Source organism: Hylaeus volcanicus, chromosome 3 (genome assembly GCF_026283585.1).
Source record: "Hylaeus volcanicus isolate JK05 chromosome 3, UHH_iyHylVolc1.0_haploid, whole genome shotgun sequence".
Taxonomy (NCBI): domain Eukaryota; kingdom Metazoa; phylum Arthropoda; class Insecta; order Hymenoptera; family Colletidae; genus Hylaeus; species Hylaeus volcanicus.
Window position 1 is genome coordinate 8,283,252 of NC_071978.1, and position 15,292 is coordinate 8,298,543.

The 15,292-nt window shown below is 34.5% G+C and overlaps 1 protein-coding gene across 10 annotated transcripts in view; it reads right to left on the reverse strand.

The window, feature by feature from the left end:
* The window catches only part of LOC128873947 (peripheral plasma membrane protein CASK), a 245,848-nt gene that overhangs the window by 36,199 nt on the left and 194,357 nt on the right, over window positions 1–15,292 (reverse strand). The gene's annotated exons all lie outside the window — the stretch shown is intronic.

The window sequence follows — 15,292 nt, forward strand, 5'->3', positions numbered from 1 at the left end:
CACGAGTGGTAATGGGCGTTCGAATCTCTGTCTTGAAAAGATAGGAAACACTCAAGACTCTAAACTTTTGGATCGCTTCGTATAGTATTCGAAACCAGACGGGTTTCCAAGAGTCTTCAAAGATGTTGAGAAGTTTCGATTCCACTTGAACATCTTTATTGTTCTTCGTAGTCTTAATTAGTCATGAATCTCTTGGTCGAGGAGTCGATAATAAAATATTGCAGGAAACCATTGTTTACTACAGATATTCTTTTGTTGAAGCAATTCGTTTTACGACCGATTATTTATTATGTTTTGCAAACCGACAACATCACAATTTATTCTGGAATATTGTTCTTTTCAGTACACCCTGTATTTTCAGATATTGAGACAGCATTAGAAATTGTAGACTTTGTATTTTTATAAGGATTGTTCAAATAAAGTAATGTTTTCTAAAGTTTTTCATAATTCTATAAGCTGTATAAAATTGCAATCCTATTTTCAATTTTCAATTACTTCAAAATACTCATATAGGATCTTGGTAATAAACGTGCTTGGGAACAATGATGCTCGAGTTAATTAATGGCTTGGCTTCCAGTGATGTTTCTTCATTAAGAGGGTTCATTACCATGTGCCATTTCGATCATCTATTATGGTTTCCTTCAAATGCGGTGTTACATTAACATACAGTTACAATCAAATTAAATTTTATGTACATGAAGAAATTTCGAATAAAAAGAGATTCATCAAGAGTCTTTTAACATAAATAAATTTTCATTCAGATATAACTCTATATTAACATAACATAATGCACGATCAAAATTATAAGAGATGGTAGAAATGAAGAAATGTTTTAATGAAGAAACATTTTTTTGTTATTATATAAGATGTTGTATTAATTACCAGTTTTCAATTTTCGTTAATAATTCATACGTACCTATTATAACGTTTGGAGATGAAAATGAAATAACTGTGCATATTCAGTCATTTATTGGTTGGACTATATATTAATTAATTAATACAAGTACAGATATCTAAGCAATAATATCATTTTACGACTTCCATATAATAAACTAAAATTCATGGAATAAAGAAGAACTCTGAAAGTACAAACATACTTATGGTTCAAATTGAATATTAATTCATCCATGCACGTACCGATATTCAAGATATAATTCCATTATATAATTATCTGGAAATAAAATAGAATTCACGTAACGGAGTCCCGCAACGTTCTTGGGCTTTCGCAATCTCCTGTTACGTCTAAACATCGAAACGATTCACATCTGAGGTCACGGATATCGTTCTTTCGCGAGCCCTGTACAAATATCCGCGGTTACAACGAGACCAGAGAATTATCTAATGGCGAAACTGTTGTACTGGTTTCGCTGTGTAAACTATACAAAAGGGAAACAAAACTGGCTAACTCTCGAATGTGGTAATACCAGGAACTGGCTCTTCGCGCTATCGAGTTTCAGCCGTCACGTTCGGCGGGCTTCCCTGGCCCTTTACAATCCCCGTAACGAGAGAAAAGTCACGTCAGTTGACTCGAAAGCGGAAGAAGAAACGGTAGAAAAGTGGCGACAACTCCTTGCTGCATTGACACATGATACGGCATGTCGCGGGGGGTCGGTACGCTGCAAAGTGTCGGGATAATTCGTTGGAACGGTGCCAGTGTCTGAAGCGTGTGACTGATGCGGATACGGCAGTTCGAATTCTTGCAGTATTGGCGGGTTAGCCAGGAAGAGATGTTCCTATCATGCACACGGTGTCCCAGCAATCGTGGCAAAATTCGAAGGGATGCTAGTCTTCGAGCAGAAATAAATCAAAAGTCAATAGTAATATTGTCTTCTTTGGCACTTTAATCAATTACCGAACAGGAATGAATTGTTTTATGTTAACGATAAAATGTATAGAGGCGTATCAGTCTTTCGTTCCAATTTTATTCTACTCTTCAAAAGTTATAAAAAGAAATTTTTTTTAAGTGTTTCTACCTCAGTTAATAGTTGAATCTCCAGAGCTATTTTCTACTGCATTTTTATTTCATTTTTCGTAAATTATGAAGAGCAATAAAATAAGTAGTTGAACCTCCAAAGCTGTTGTATGTTGCATGAATTGAATTTTATTGTTAAAAACATGGAAGGAATTATTTCTTCCATACCTCTACACGGATCAATTAAATAATATTCGATTAGACAACAAGAGGTTTTGTTATTTGAATTTCATTTCATTCCTCCTAAAATTGTGAAAACAAATTATAAATTAAATCCTATTCAATTTGAACAATAGATTGGTGGAAGCACAGAGCTTTGATGAAATTTAATTTAATTTCTCGAAAATTATGGAAAGAAATTAATTTTTGGACATTCGTGAATACATGAATTAATTAATACCATTTGTGCTTGAAAAGTACATTTATTACTATGAAACTATAATAAATTGAAAATTTTTAAGTTAATATATAATTTTTAAATACAATATGTAATCAATGAGTAGAATACTCGTGGTTGTAATTTTCATTAATTTAGAACAATTTTTTTTTATTTTATTCCAAAATGTATATAATTGAAGAGTATACAAATTTACAATTACGAAGACGATATTCCAAAACAATTGCTCATAACTAGTACTCTGAAATCTAAATTATTTTTATGTACATGTAAATTGAAATCGATACAAACGAGGTCAACGTATCATTTCTCAAGTATCTATACCCAATAAATAAAAAAATAAGAAATAATCTAGTAGCATAACCTCCTATATTAACATAATTATTCTAATATCGAGAAGTCATGTGCAAATTATCTCGCTTATGAAACACCTAGCACACTACCAACAGCTGTAAATAATACTTGTAAACCGACCATCACCGGAGTGTCCACGATCAAATTGTATTCCACATTTTCCATTTGTTTTCGCATGAAAAATCACCCTCTCTCGGTAGCGTGACGATTGCTCGGGCACTTCGTGGATGGCACAGGTTTCACACGAGGGTACGAGCGTTCCACGAGGTCGAAACCTCTCTGTTGTCACGCGATAGGTTGGGACAGAAGGAAATACGAGTGTGCGAAATACGTTCGTCCTCGCGCTCGCTTGAAATCGAGCCAAAATCGTTGAATGGCTCGCATTGATAGCCGCGCCACGTTTCTATTTCCCGTGTCCCGCGGACGCCCTAATCTATATGCAAATCCTACTTGCGCGGGAAAGCATGTGTGAAGTGAAACATGCGAGAGAGCACTGATACCGGGGCAATATTAATCTTTGATTCTCGCAGAAGACCTATGGGCGCGTGGATTATGCTGAACGTGCTGGATCCAAATAAAAACCGACGATACTAGGGATGAAGGACGATGCCGAACAATTCCCTAGCAGCGAAATATTAGTTTCAGGCGAAAGACTTGTATCGAAGATTTAGTTTCGACACAAGGATTTGCGATTCTTAGCATTCGGTCATTTTCGAAATCTGTAAAGGTTAATTTACTTTAGATATGAGAATGAGAAATAATAAATGTCTATAGATATGTGTATATAAAACTGTAACGTAACAAAAAGGTTATTACGATGCAGTACAAACAGAGGATATTAACATCTATATAAAGATGTAAATTGCATATCTGAAGATTACATTAACGATAAGCAATGTGAAATTTAATAATGAGTGGATTATCATACGCGAGGGAATTCTAATATAACGCTGAGTTAGCATAAGTATAATGGTTTTACTGTTGTCTAAAGCATGTCAAGCATGGTGTATCGCAATGAACTAATATACAGGAGATTAAGTTTGCTGGGATGAAAAAGTAATTTGATACCTGTATGAATGAAAATGGTGAATAACATTCTTAATCCATATGCACATGTTTAAAACACCTGAATGAGGAATTTTAAGATTGTCGATTTAATATATTTCAATATAACGTTTTCTTCTGAATGTTCTTTGTTTTAAGTACATATAAATCTTAAATTACGTGTGTGTTTAAAATAAAGAAACACGTAATCTAGGCAACTACATTAAATTGTTCAATTGTAAGTATTAAAACCACCATAAAATGAATTATTTATACACTGAGTAAATTAAATTCGTTATACAGTACAGTCTTTCATAATATTTAATCTAAGCGAAAATGTTCTTGCAATATTCACAAATTCTCTAACACATCTTCCTTGTCAGCAGTAAATATCCAAATTAGAAATCTCCTAAGTCGCAAGGTCTATTTTTATATTTATGTATTTGTTCAGTAAACAATCTCCACGTAAAACTTGCATTTAGTGACTCAAATCACTTTTGAATTCAAGCCAAAATAAACATTAGAGAGGAAAGATGTGTGCCAAGGTACTCCGCAAGATGCACTCATGGTTTTGCATCTAGAAAAAGAATTTCGTGCCAGTTTCGATAGCATTCACCGACAGCGTTAACGTCATTAATTACGGCAGCTTTGTCGAGTATTCATTAATTAGAGACCGTTCGCCTGTCAGGTGTGCGCCGCCCATTAAGCGTTCTTTCCGGGTTGAAAACCGAACGAGAAGAGCAAAACAATGCGCGCCAGTCCGAGTCGATAGCGTTGAATACGATACTTTCGGTCTTTCCATGCGAATTCGAGCATATTCCTCGATGACTATTGAACATCCTTCATACTTACATTCGTTGTCTGCTTAATTATCGACAGTATCTTAAATAATATTCCCAACCTTGTCCAGGTGCAAAATGGAATCCTTTAAAATAAATATCGACAAAATTCTCTAACCTTATTCAAAATACAAATTTCATGAATATCGAACTATTAATGGAACTTTTCAACGCAAACATTTACAATCGATATCAAATTTTCTGAAATTAATTTGTTATTAAATTTCGTATGAAATTTCTATAGTAAATGTAGAATTATGATAATATGGGAAAATGGATCCATTGTAGAAATAATTACACGAGAAATATCGCGTATTGTTTGTACGCGACAATAATGATAATTCCGTTACTGATGAACGATCTTCGCCGCAGTTGATCACGTGAATTTATGTGGCTTGAAAAGTATAAATTATCTTAATTCTGGCTAACGTTTAGGGGTATTACGACCGGCTGAACCGCAACCGTTCGTAGCCGCGTTTGCATGCCAATGAGCCAGTTAGCGATTTTGAGGGTAGAATAATATTGTTCCATGCAAATGTCGACGGAATATATCTGCCACGTGGGTATTGGGTTGCAATCGGAAGCCATTGTATTGGTTCAACGAACTAAGTCACCAATCCGCGAGATCTTTTGATTACGGCGACTTTGCTGTATGTTAATATGATGCAAAACGTTCGGCTTATCGGGAAATCTGAATAATCGTGGTCTAAATACCGTTTACTTCTATGTTATTCACATGCTAATTTACGTAATTTACATATTTACTTCTACAGACGAGTTTAAACATTTAAGAAAGAGAAACAGGAAATAAGTATTGACATGGACGAGTATTTCTTACAATATGTCTAAATTTACTTCAAATTATTGGAGGTTCGATTAATAATACTAACTAAATTTTATTTAATTGCTCTGACGTCTTTACAGCAGGTAAAATAGATAAGGCTTAGCTAAAATGGTCATTTTGCAATTTCAACTCATTAAAATATAAGCTTAAGTGTTATTTTTACTGTGCTGTTCTTACCAGTGTACTTCTAACTTTGATCTTACTTACATATGGATTAAAATATTAATAAAGAATGTCCTTTTAGTAGAGCGATGATACTAATAATTTTAAAATTGGATTTACTCGACAAGGGATGCTAAAAGTTGATTGTATCAATAACAATGAATTTGCAAAAAGTATTTTAAAATTTTTATATAAAAAAACACAAATAGAATACATACGTTATTTTGATATCAAATGAAGATACACATGATAGCGATTAAACATGACAGGTGATGTCTTTTATGGGAGCACCATGACTACCCTGTTAGGAGTATTTTCTCATTAACAAGCAACGTCCTAAAGCCATTTCGAGAAATCCTTCATAAGGTCTCTAAGGAATTGCAGATCGATTTCGTTTACAATCTTTGAGGATCGTGTTCAAGAATCACGTGAATCGTGGAATGTTATGAGAAATGAATACTGGAGACAGATAGATGTCAAGCAATATTGTCCCTAGAGCCATAAGGAAAACACCGAGACGAGAATCAGGCGACGAGGTTGCCTCGATGTGTACGTAAAAATGGTGCTTGCGTGTCACGTGACGAATGGACACGATTCGCCTTGCCAAGGGCCATTGATTTTGCCCGATTTATTTGGCTAAAGCCGTTTCCGCGTGCTTCGACCGAGTTATTGCTCGTACTTCGTGTGTTATTTACAGTTCTCTCGTGCCATGTAAATAGTAAGAATAGAGTTCACGTGGATACAGGGTGTATCGTAAAAGTAACATTTGGGTAAATGTTAGGACACAGGAGTAATGGAAACAGATTCTGTCGCAGTTGAGCCTGGTTACATAGATTTGGTAACTTGTCAAGCCATTTGGGAAGACTTACGACGTGAGAAAAATTAAAGTTTGGCTACATACATAAATTTAAGAAGTATTATAACAGATGAATATCGCTTGATCAGGCTAAAGACTTAGGAAAATGAAAGTAGTTTAAGTTGCAATTGAATCTGAATTACACAGATTTGATTACAAATAAATACAGATTGCCACCGTAACATACAAGTATCACTAGGCTCAACTAAACTCATAAGAGCTCATAAGAAACAAATCATCGATCCAAGTAGGCCTGAGTTACATGGATTCACTTAAGTTTAAGTCCAAGTTACATACGATTTTCAAACAGCACCGCCTGACAGATCCTGACAAACGATTATGTCCTTAATATCTTATCCAAATAGTAAATTGTTATACGATCCACTTGGAATCCTCTCCTCGTGAACTTGTGTTGAAATCTTCGTGATTGTTCTTCAGGAACTCCCTCAGCAGGATGAGTTACCCTTCTGAGGGTACCAGCAACTCGATGATACGTAACTTTGCTTTTTCGAGTTGAGAGATAATTCCAGACTAATCGAACCCAGGACTTAGGGATAGGAGTTGGATAGAGAAACTTTCAATGGATGATAAATTCTAGTGAAGACTGGGTAATAAGCAGGTTCAACCTGCTAGGACCTCAGGGTGCAGTTTATCAAACTTCCACCTTGGTTCCTAACTGAGGTGGGGGATGTCATAGAATCCAATAGTTGTCTAACTCTATAGAGGAAGGTATCAGTGAAAGTGGATATGCCAAAATTCAAAATAAAACCGGGAATGATAATTATAATATTGGTCTCTATTTCAACGTTGTAATTAAAACGGATAATATTAGGATAACTATACTTGGGGCTTGATAGGACTTACCCCTTGAGTTGAAGAAAATATAGATTTGATTTAGGAGGAGCAGGCATTTTCTTCTTAGAAATTTCATTTTCAGTTTTGTAAAATAACGGAACATTATATGACTGCATAAACAATCAGAGTTTTATCTCTGGATGTTCACTTATTCGACGGCTCTTTTGTATTTTTAATGGCCAGTTTTATACTCTTATCAGCAGCAGACCGAATAGAGGCATATTGAAAAGACGGAATACTGAACTTTAATGAGGACTGTAATTTACTTTCAGCTCTGGCACAATCAAAGCTGTAATTTTACTGGAAATTATTTTTAATTCAATAATTCATAGAACTTTTATATTCAAATTCAATCAATCATTATTATTATTTTGTATATTTCATAATAATGAGTGAGTTACAGGACTCCACAATAATTCCACGTTAATTATTATAATAGAAAACTGAAACACTTTATTACTGTAAAAAGGGAAAGAAAATATTCTCAAAATGTATACATTCTATGTCATTTTGGAAGTACGTTTAAAATACCTCTGGGGTCTCCAAACGTTCCAGCAGCTCGAATGGCGACACGGAAACTGTTCCAGAAACAGAATCGGTAAATCGAGGAAAAGATCTAGAAGGACTTTCGCCGCAAGCTAAAATTTCCATCAAAGAACCCGAGGTGCAAATAGGAATGGGCTCTTTTGGGTGTGTTGCACATGACAGGAAAGTCAATATACATGTAACGCAACTCGTCGGTGCCTGTACACGACGTAGTTATACGACTAAGCTATAGTTGATGCATACATTCGAGATAGAAATAGCAGATTATGCATATGTTGTGGCCAAAAAATCCGTAACAGAATGTGTTACAGCACTCCACGGATAGAAATAGGGAAAACATGTTGTATAAATTTGAAGTGAAAAATTCGATAAAAGTTTGAGGCAGAGATGTGGAACTTGTAGACTTTTAAGATCTATTTTGATGTTTATTTGAATTGAATGAAATGAAAAAATAAATACAGAGTAAAGAAGAAAGGTTTTGCAGAATATTTTTGTCCTCCAGTATCTGACATTCTATTATAGAATACTTTGGGGCACTTAGAGGAAATTTTTTGTCAATGTAGAACTTCAAAATGAAAGTCTATTACAAGATAGAAATTGATGAAAGTGATTTTCAAGAAAATATGGGCCAATATTATGGTTAAGAAATTTTTGAACAGACATATGTAATCATTTTATAATTCAATTTTTTTTTATGTATTTTTGACTGTCCTCAACTAACTATTGTATTTTTTATAACATCTGTAGGGAATTGTATTTTCGATACGCTTGATCAGTTAGGTTGTTATCGACCCTCCGGGACTTATCTCGCGAATAAATGTACGAAGGGCTCCAAAAGAACGAAAAAGGTACAATGGGCTGCAACCATGATTTTCAGGTTTACGTAGGTCTATTGTAAGCAACCCAAGCGCAAAAATATAGTATATCCTATATCTCATGATGATGTACTCGCTTCAATAGATAATCCTCCAGAGTCACAATGCAAGCGAGGGCAGACTTCATATTTACATAGAATAACAAATAGAAATATAAAATTAATTATGAATGTACATTAACGCTATTTCTATTAATAACCTACTCCGACCTAAACTATGATGCATTTCTATCATAATTCCAACCAGAAGTTGTACATAAAGTGGAACCCATCGTAGTTCGTCAAGCGCAAAGCATTAATTAACTTAAGTACAAAGTATGCTGTCCTTGTGAACACACTGAAAAATCTACTTTTAATTTTAAATTAAATTACAAAATTTTATACATTATTTCGCTCGTGCACCATTTCTTGCTTCGTGTATTTTATCGTCGAAAAATTATTAACAACGTTACGTTACCGATGAGGACTGGATTCTAATTTTCTCATGAATCTCACACTCATTCATATTTTCCATTGATTCCCATCAGCTTCTGCTCGCCAAAAATCAGCTTCTGCTCGCCGAAAATAATAAACAAAGCAACACGGCGCATGTTTGATTTGAAAATTTGTGCTGCAGTATTCATTACTATTTATTTTGTTTAACGTATTTATGCCAATGTTTGGAATGATACAGTAGAGAGAAATTTATAGAATTTTATATAAAAAGATATAAAATTTCACTTATTTATATATGTAAATTATCCTACAACCAAGCGCACGCGACTATGGCTTGAACTTTCAATTAAATTTGTAACATATTTTTATCTTGAATTCTTTTACAATTATAGAACTGTTTTTTCCTAGTAATTAAATTTGGAATAATGATTGTATACGTTATGAAACCCATAGATGAATAAAGACTACATTTTAGTATTTAAAGAAGTTATAACCAGTCACTAAATAAATGATTATCCGAGACGGTACAATTGTTCGTTCCAGAATTGAATAGAGCAAATTTGCGAAAAGTGACAACACAAAGCTGCCCTCTTTTACATAATAGCATATTTTCAGTCGACAGCGGCGCTTACATCGGCAAACTTCGCCGCGTTGGTCTTGTTCTTGACCCTAACTACTGCACCAATTTGGAAGCACTTCCCGTACGGTAGGAAGTTCGCGCGAAGAATGCAAAACCTTTCTGCACTCAGCCTGATGAGAGTTGAACGCCTTTTCAAGCACTTGCCGCTACCAACTTGCGTGTAACAAAACGCTCGATGTTCGAAACTGGCCGACGACGACCTTTATCGCGCGGGTATCGCAGCTGCGATAAAATTACGCTCTCCCGATACTAATTTTTCCTTTCGTGACCGAGCTAGAAATATTCAAACGTAATTTCGCGTGCACCCGAGTGCACGGAAAGCGGCGAGTGCGTAATTGCACTTCGACGGAACTGCAATCTCTCTGTCGTCGTGGAAGAAGAATCTCGTAAGAAGCGAGTAAACATTTCCATTTTGAATCGAGGAAAGAAATAACGAGTCATGTCGCCAACCTCGTGAAGAATTCACGTGACTTTAGCGGTCAAAATTTGCACTATATTAAACCGGATGAAAGCAGCTAATGTAGTGTAAAATAAGCTATACAATTTTCAACCGTGTCGTTTTATTTCTTTGAGAGGTTAAATAAATTGCTTGGAAAGACATTCTTGTCATTACAATTATATAATTATTTTCTGAGTCGTTTTAGTGGCTGGCGGAATCTGTTGAAAGAGAAAACTGTCAATTCGTTGCATTTCTCTAACCGAGTTAAATTGTATTCAAATATTCAGAAGTAGGAAACACTGCATATTCTAATAGAGAAGAAAACGGAAGAGAGGTCAACCGTATGGAATTTCTCACAGCAAGCAGCGAAGCTTCAGCAGTGAAGCTTGTGTCAATTCAGTGACTCTAACGCTTCGGCAGTCAAGTAGTTCAATCCGTGTCTTGTAAAGTATTAGGTGAAAGAAATTACTTACATTGGAGGAATGTAAAAATAAGAAATAATAGTGTTACTCAATTAACTATGGGTATTTAATATGCAGGAACAGTGTTTTCAAAAATTATTTAATTAGAAGTCATACTTTTCAACAACGCTTTTAGCTGTATTTTGCCTTTTACACAAATACATACGTTGTTTATATTTATTTTATTTTTACTTGTTGTATGTGTGAAATGAAAACAAGAAACGCTAATCATATAATAAAATTCCATTGGTTTAGAAATTATTTAATATTAACATATGCATGAATGTCCAAATCTAATAATAATAACAATTTGTTTCCTGAATGTATCAATATTAGATGCGTTAAAGTAATAAGCAGGCATCGAAATAAATTGTCATTGGTATTAGTGAGACACACCTGTTGACATTCTTTGGGATGTCGATACAACTCAAACATCAAGTACCATTGAGACTTCAAGTAAATGATCTGGATATTTTATTACCACAATAGTGGACTCTTCAAACGAATCGAATAAATTTTTACTCACACAATGAATCAATCGTGGAATGTTTCCAAATCAAACAAGTTATTTTTCCAGAAATCGCACTTCGAAGAAGTGACGTTAAAATTCTTATATTAAACATTCTGTTTCAAAATCCGCAAACTATTATTTACCAATTTTTAGTTCTTTGTTGTTAAGTAAGTGACTAACACGTAATCACTTGCGGGGATAGTCGAATCTGGTAGCAGTCTGCGCCACATACTTCTGATTTCCCATAAATTACGAATCAATTGTTCGTATCACCAATTCCGTGGGACATTCAACCCCCCGCGGCCCGCGAACTAGCAAACTTTGGCCCCTCGTTTTGAGCAACTTCCGATGTACGTGATTGTGCAAGTAGACGTGGTCGCGAAATTATACAGATGATAACGGGGAAAAGCGGAAGAACTAGAGAGGGGGCTGACGGGGGTGTACCGAGCGGACGAAGTTACGAGGGCTGATCCTCGTCGCTGCATACCTACTTCCCAACCGGTAACTATGAGCTTAGTTAATGGCGGACAATTATAAACGGAGTTACGGCGAAAGAATAGGTGGAACAGGAAGCACCGCGAAACAAAGTCCCACGGGAGAAAGACGGATCGCGGTTGAATGCTCATTGTCTTCCTTTTCGCGTGGGTGAAAACTGGCTTTGCACCTTGAAGAGTCACCGCTGCATTGATTTCTTCTTAGCGACGTTTTGGATCGTGGCGAAATATTTGAAGAAAACTACTTTTCAAAGCACTGTGTTACGTTTGTTAACAAGTTGGCTGGCAGGCTAATACTGGAAAGTATTGGAAAAATGGTAGAAAATAATAAAAAATTACATAATCTAAAACTTGTAGTCGTATCTGTTATGGGAATCTAACCAAATTAATATTCGGACTTATTTTACTTAACATATAACCATTAGAATTAATTCATTTAGTTACTTAGTTGAAACTTTAAATGTATACATCTGTTTCTAAGGCTTAATGTATACATCAGCATGTAATTATATTGATTGTAAATCGAAAATCAAGATGAACATATGTTTTAAGCTTTGTGTCTAGAATTTCTTTCAATTTATTCCTGCTGTTTAGTTTTATTTACCTACTGTATAATTCACATTTTAATTTTGATCAAAGTGACGAACAAACAATGGTACATTTTTCATACGTTATTCGAATCTTCAATTTAGACAAGAATTTATAATTGAAATTCTGTGTGTCGTTTAAAAACTCATTATACGAACGTAAATTTTATATTCACTCAATTGGACTAAAATTATTTAAAAACTCGTTTCAATATACGCGTGAAACAAGGATGAATTTTGAATAACATTGAATTAAAGTATAATGCGGCGAATTACAATGAACTAGAAGGTAGACGTCCGTCACAGAAATATTTGTTTAATTTTCACGGGATACTTCCTTCTCCGCAGAATGACGAGAGAAATAATTCCCAGGCAACTTTTGTACGCTACTGTAAATTAATATCTATTTAAAAACTTACAAATGACCCAACCATTTTTTAGTCGAGATATTTCCCCGCGCTTTGTCCGTGGACCAAAAAATAAAATGGAAATTGATAATGAGCATTGATAACAGCAATGAATTTTCTATTTTACTTTAAAAATAATTTTTCATTTTAATTAAGTAAAATATTCGCTGATTGGGAACATATTGCTTATAAAAGTTTCAGTTTTTAAATTATATTAAATATTGAAACGTTAAAGCAAACACTGAAAATGCAAATAAATATTCATAACTAAAATTCCCGACGACGTTAAATTGATATATGTCACGAGCGTGAGTTACAAATACATCATAAATATGTAAATTAGAATAGCAACGTAAATAATTAATAATAAAATCATAAATACATCACGCAATTTTCATTTTCTAATCACGAAAGTATTACACGCTTCCTACAACCTAGAATTATGGAATCGTAAATAGCGACTGGGTGGAACCATTGTCAGTGTTCGAAGATCAATCGAGAAACAACGGGAGCCTCCGTAAATTTCAATTAACTCTAGTAAAACGATCTGGTTGCATGCGTTGCGCTCCAGTTTCGCGGCTTTTGTGCCTCCACACTTCATCGACGTTCTGGTATGTTCGGATTACCGCGTATGCTTTTATGTTAATGTTATCCTGAACGTTTCAAGCTGCCTGTTGCAAAGTGAAATCATAAAAAGCGTCAGATTACGGGTTGGTTTCTGATCCCTATTCCGCATGAATAATTCAGAACGCAATTAACATATTAACTCTTTCGGGTAATCGTGCAACGAAACAACGCTTATGATTGATACAGACATTATTTAGAACACTGTAATTTAAACCTCCCGACTTTGAACCTCTAGATTGTGTTCTCTTAGGTATAATATTTGTTACGTATGAAATATTAACATTTAACTTCGAGGAGGTAAACAGAGAGGTTTAATTAATGAAAAAAAAGTTATCGTTAATAGCATATCATGGGTAAAATTGTAGATTATAGTTTGGCTTATAGTTTAGGCTATAGAATAGATTATAGATGAATGTGCTAGGTTAAAGCTACATTGCATATTTTAGTCATGGATGAATCATTGATTTTTGGATTAAATACATTATAGGACTATCTATATAAGTTGAGTATAAATTGTGTACGTTCGGATTTAACGCGACTTAGACATAATAAGCTGGATTTATATCTAGCCAGGTCAGCGTTTCTCAGATAAATGATTCCTCTAAAATTTTAGATAGGCGAAGGTTCGCACGAGCTATTTTCTATTCTTTAGAAAGTTTAGAAATAATTGCTTAATTACTCACAACTTGTGTCTGGTATTCCGACGCTTCTCAAGTGACATGCATGAGATACTTCGCTAATCGTGCATATACATTACAGTATATGGAATGCATTACAGGGACGCCTAATTTCCATTTTCGCGAGGCGATAAAGCATAATATCAACAGAGTAGGTCGTAACCTTTTCAGAAATTCTGACATGTATATGAACCTCCCAGGTGTATTAAGCCTTAATTTAAAAAATTTTAGGTGAATATGCCAAGCCCCTTAATTAGCCTTGTACTTTTTAGTGTCATTTAAAATATTAAATACCGAAAATTGGAACTTAAAATAAGGTGCCTTTGAAGTATAAATTTACATTTAATTTTCACAATGTTTTAAATGTTTAAACGTGGAAGTAACCACTACAATTAGGAATAAATATTCATGATTCAATTTTATAGTAAACATCGTCGCAAGATTCATAAATGTTATAAATTTATGTTAATTTAAATTTTTGATTACAAACGGGGTTAGAAACCAATTTTCAAACATTGAGGCAAATTATCAAAATCCACAGATAATCACACGAACCTCACACCAACGAAAAGTATAGTCTTCAGACAACAATTACATTCCAATTCTACAATCTCATTCCTTCAGAAAGTTAATCGAATAAACATGCTCTTCAAATCGGTATGAGTATTCAACAAAGTCCCTAACAGTAGAATGCAACTCACATACTCACATGCAACTAAAACACGAACAACTTCTAGACAACTGTCGTGTGCAATTCGGACTATTTACACAGAGGATCGTTTCAAACATTTCTAACTAAGTTACATGAACGACACATTAAAGTATTCGTCGTATCAATGATAAAGTTTTGTTTATAACATAGAAATAATGCTTGATATTTTTTTTTTGCAATTAAACGATGTTTTAGAGAAAATAAATTTCAAATGTACGCAAAGTAGATATAGAAATCATACACGTAAAACCGTAGTGTAGGGTGGTTTCGGAACATATACAACCAATATATGAAAGATATATGAAAGTATTTATCGTGTCATTAATGATACCGTGGCTTACCACCCATGGACACCTCATCAACCACTAATAATCAGTTACGGTCCGTTGGCAGTAGCCACGTATATAGGAGCATCACAGAGAATAACCATGGTGATACATGTGCAAATGGAAATAATATTTATTATCCAACGTTTTGAAGTCACTTGTTCGGATCTCATTAATCATATCGTTTTAAAGGGTCATCCACGTTTCATCCTTTCATTTAAATACGCCTTCAA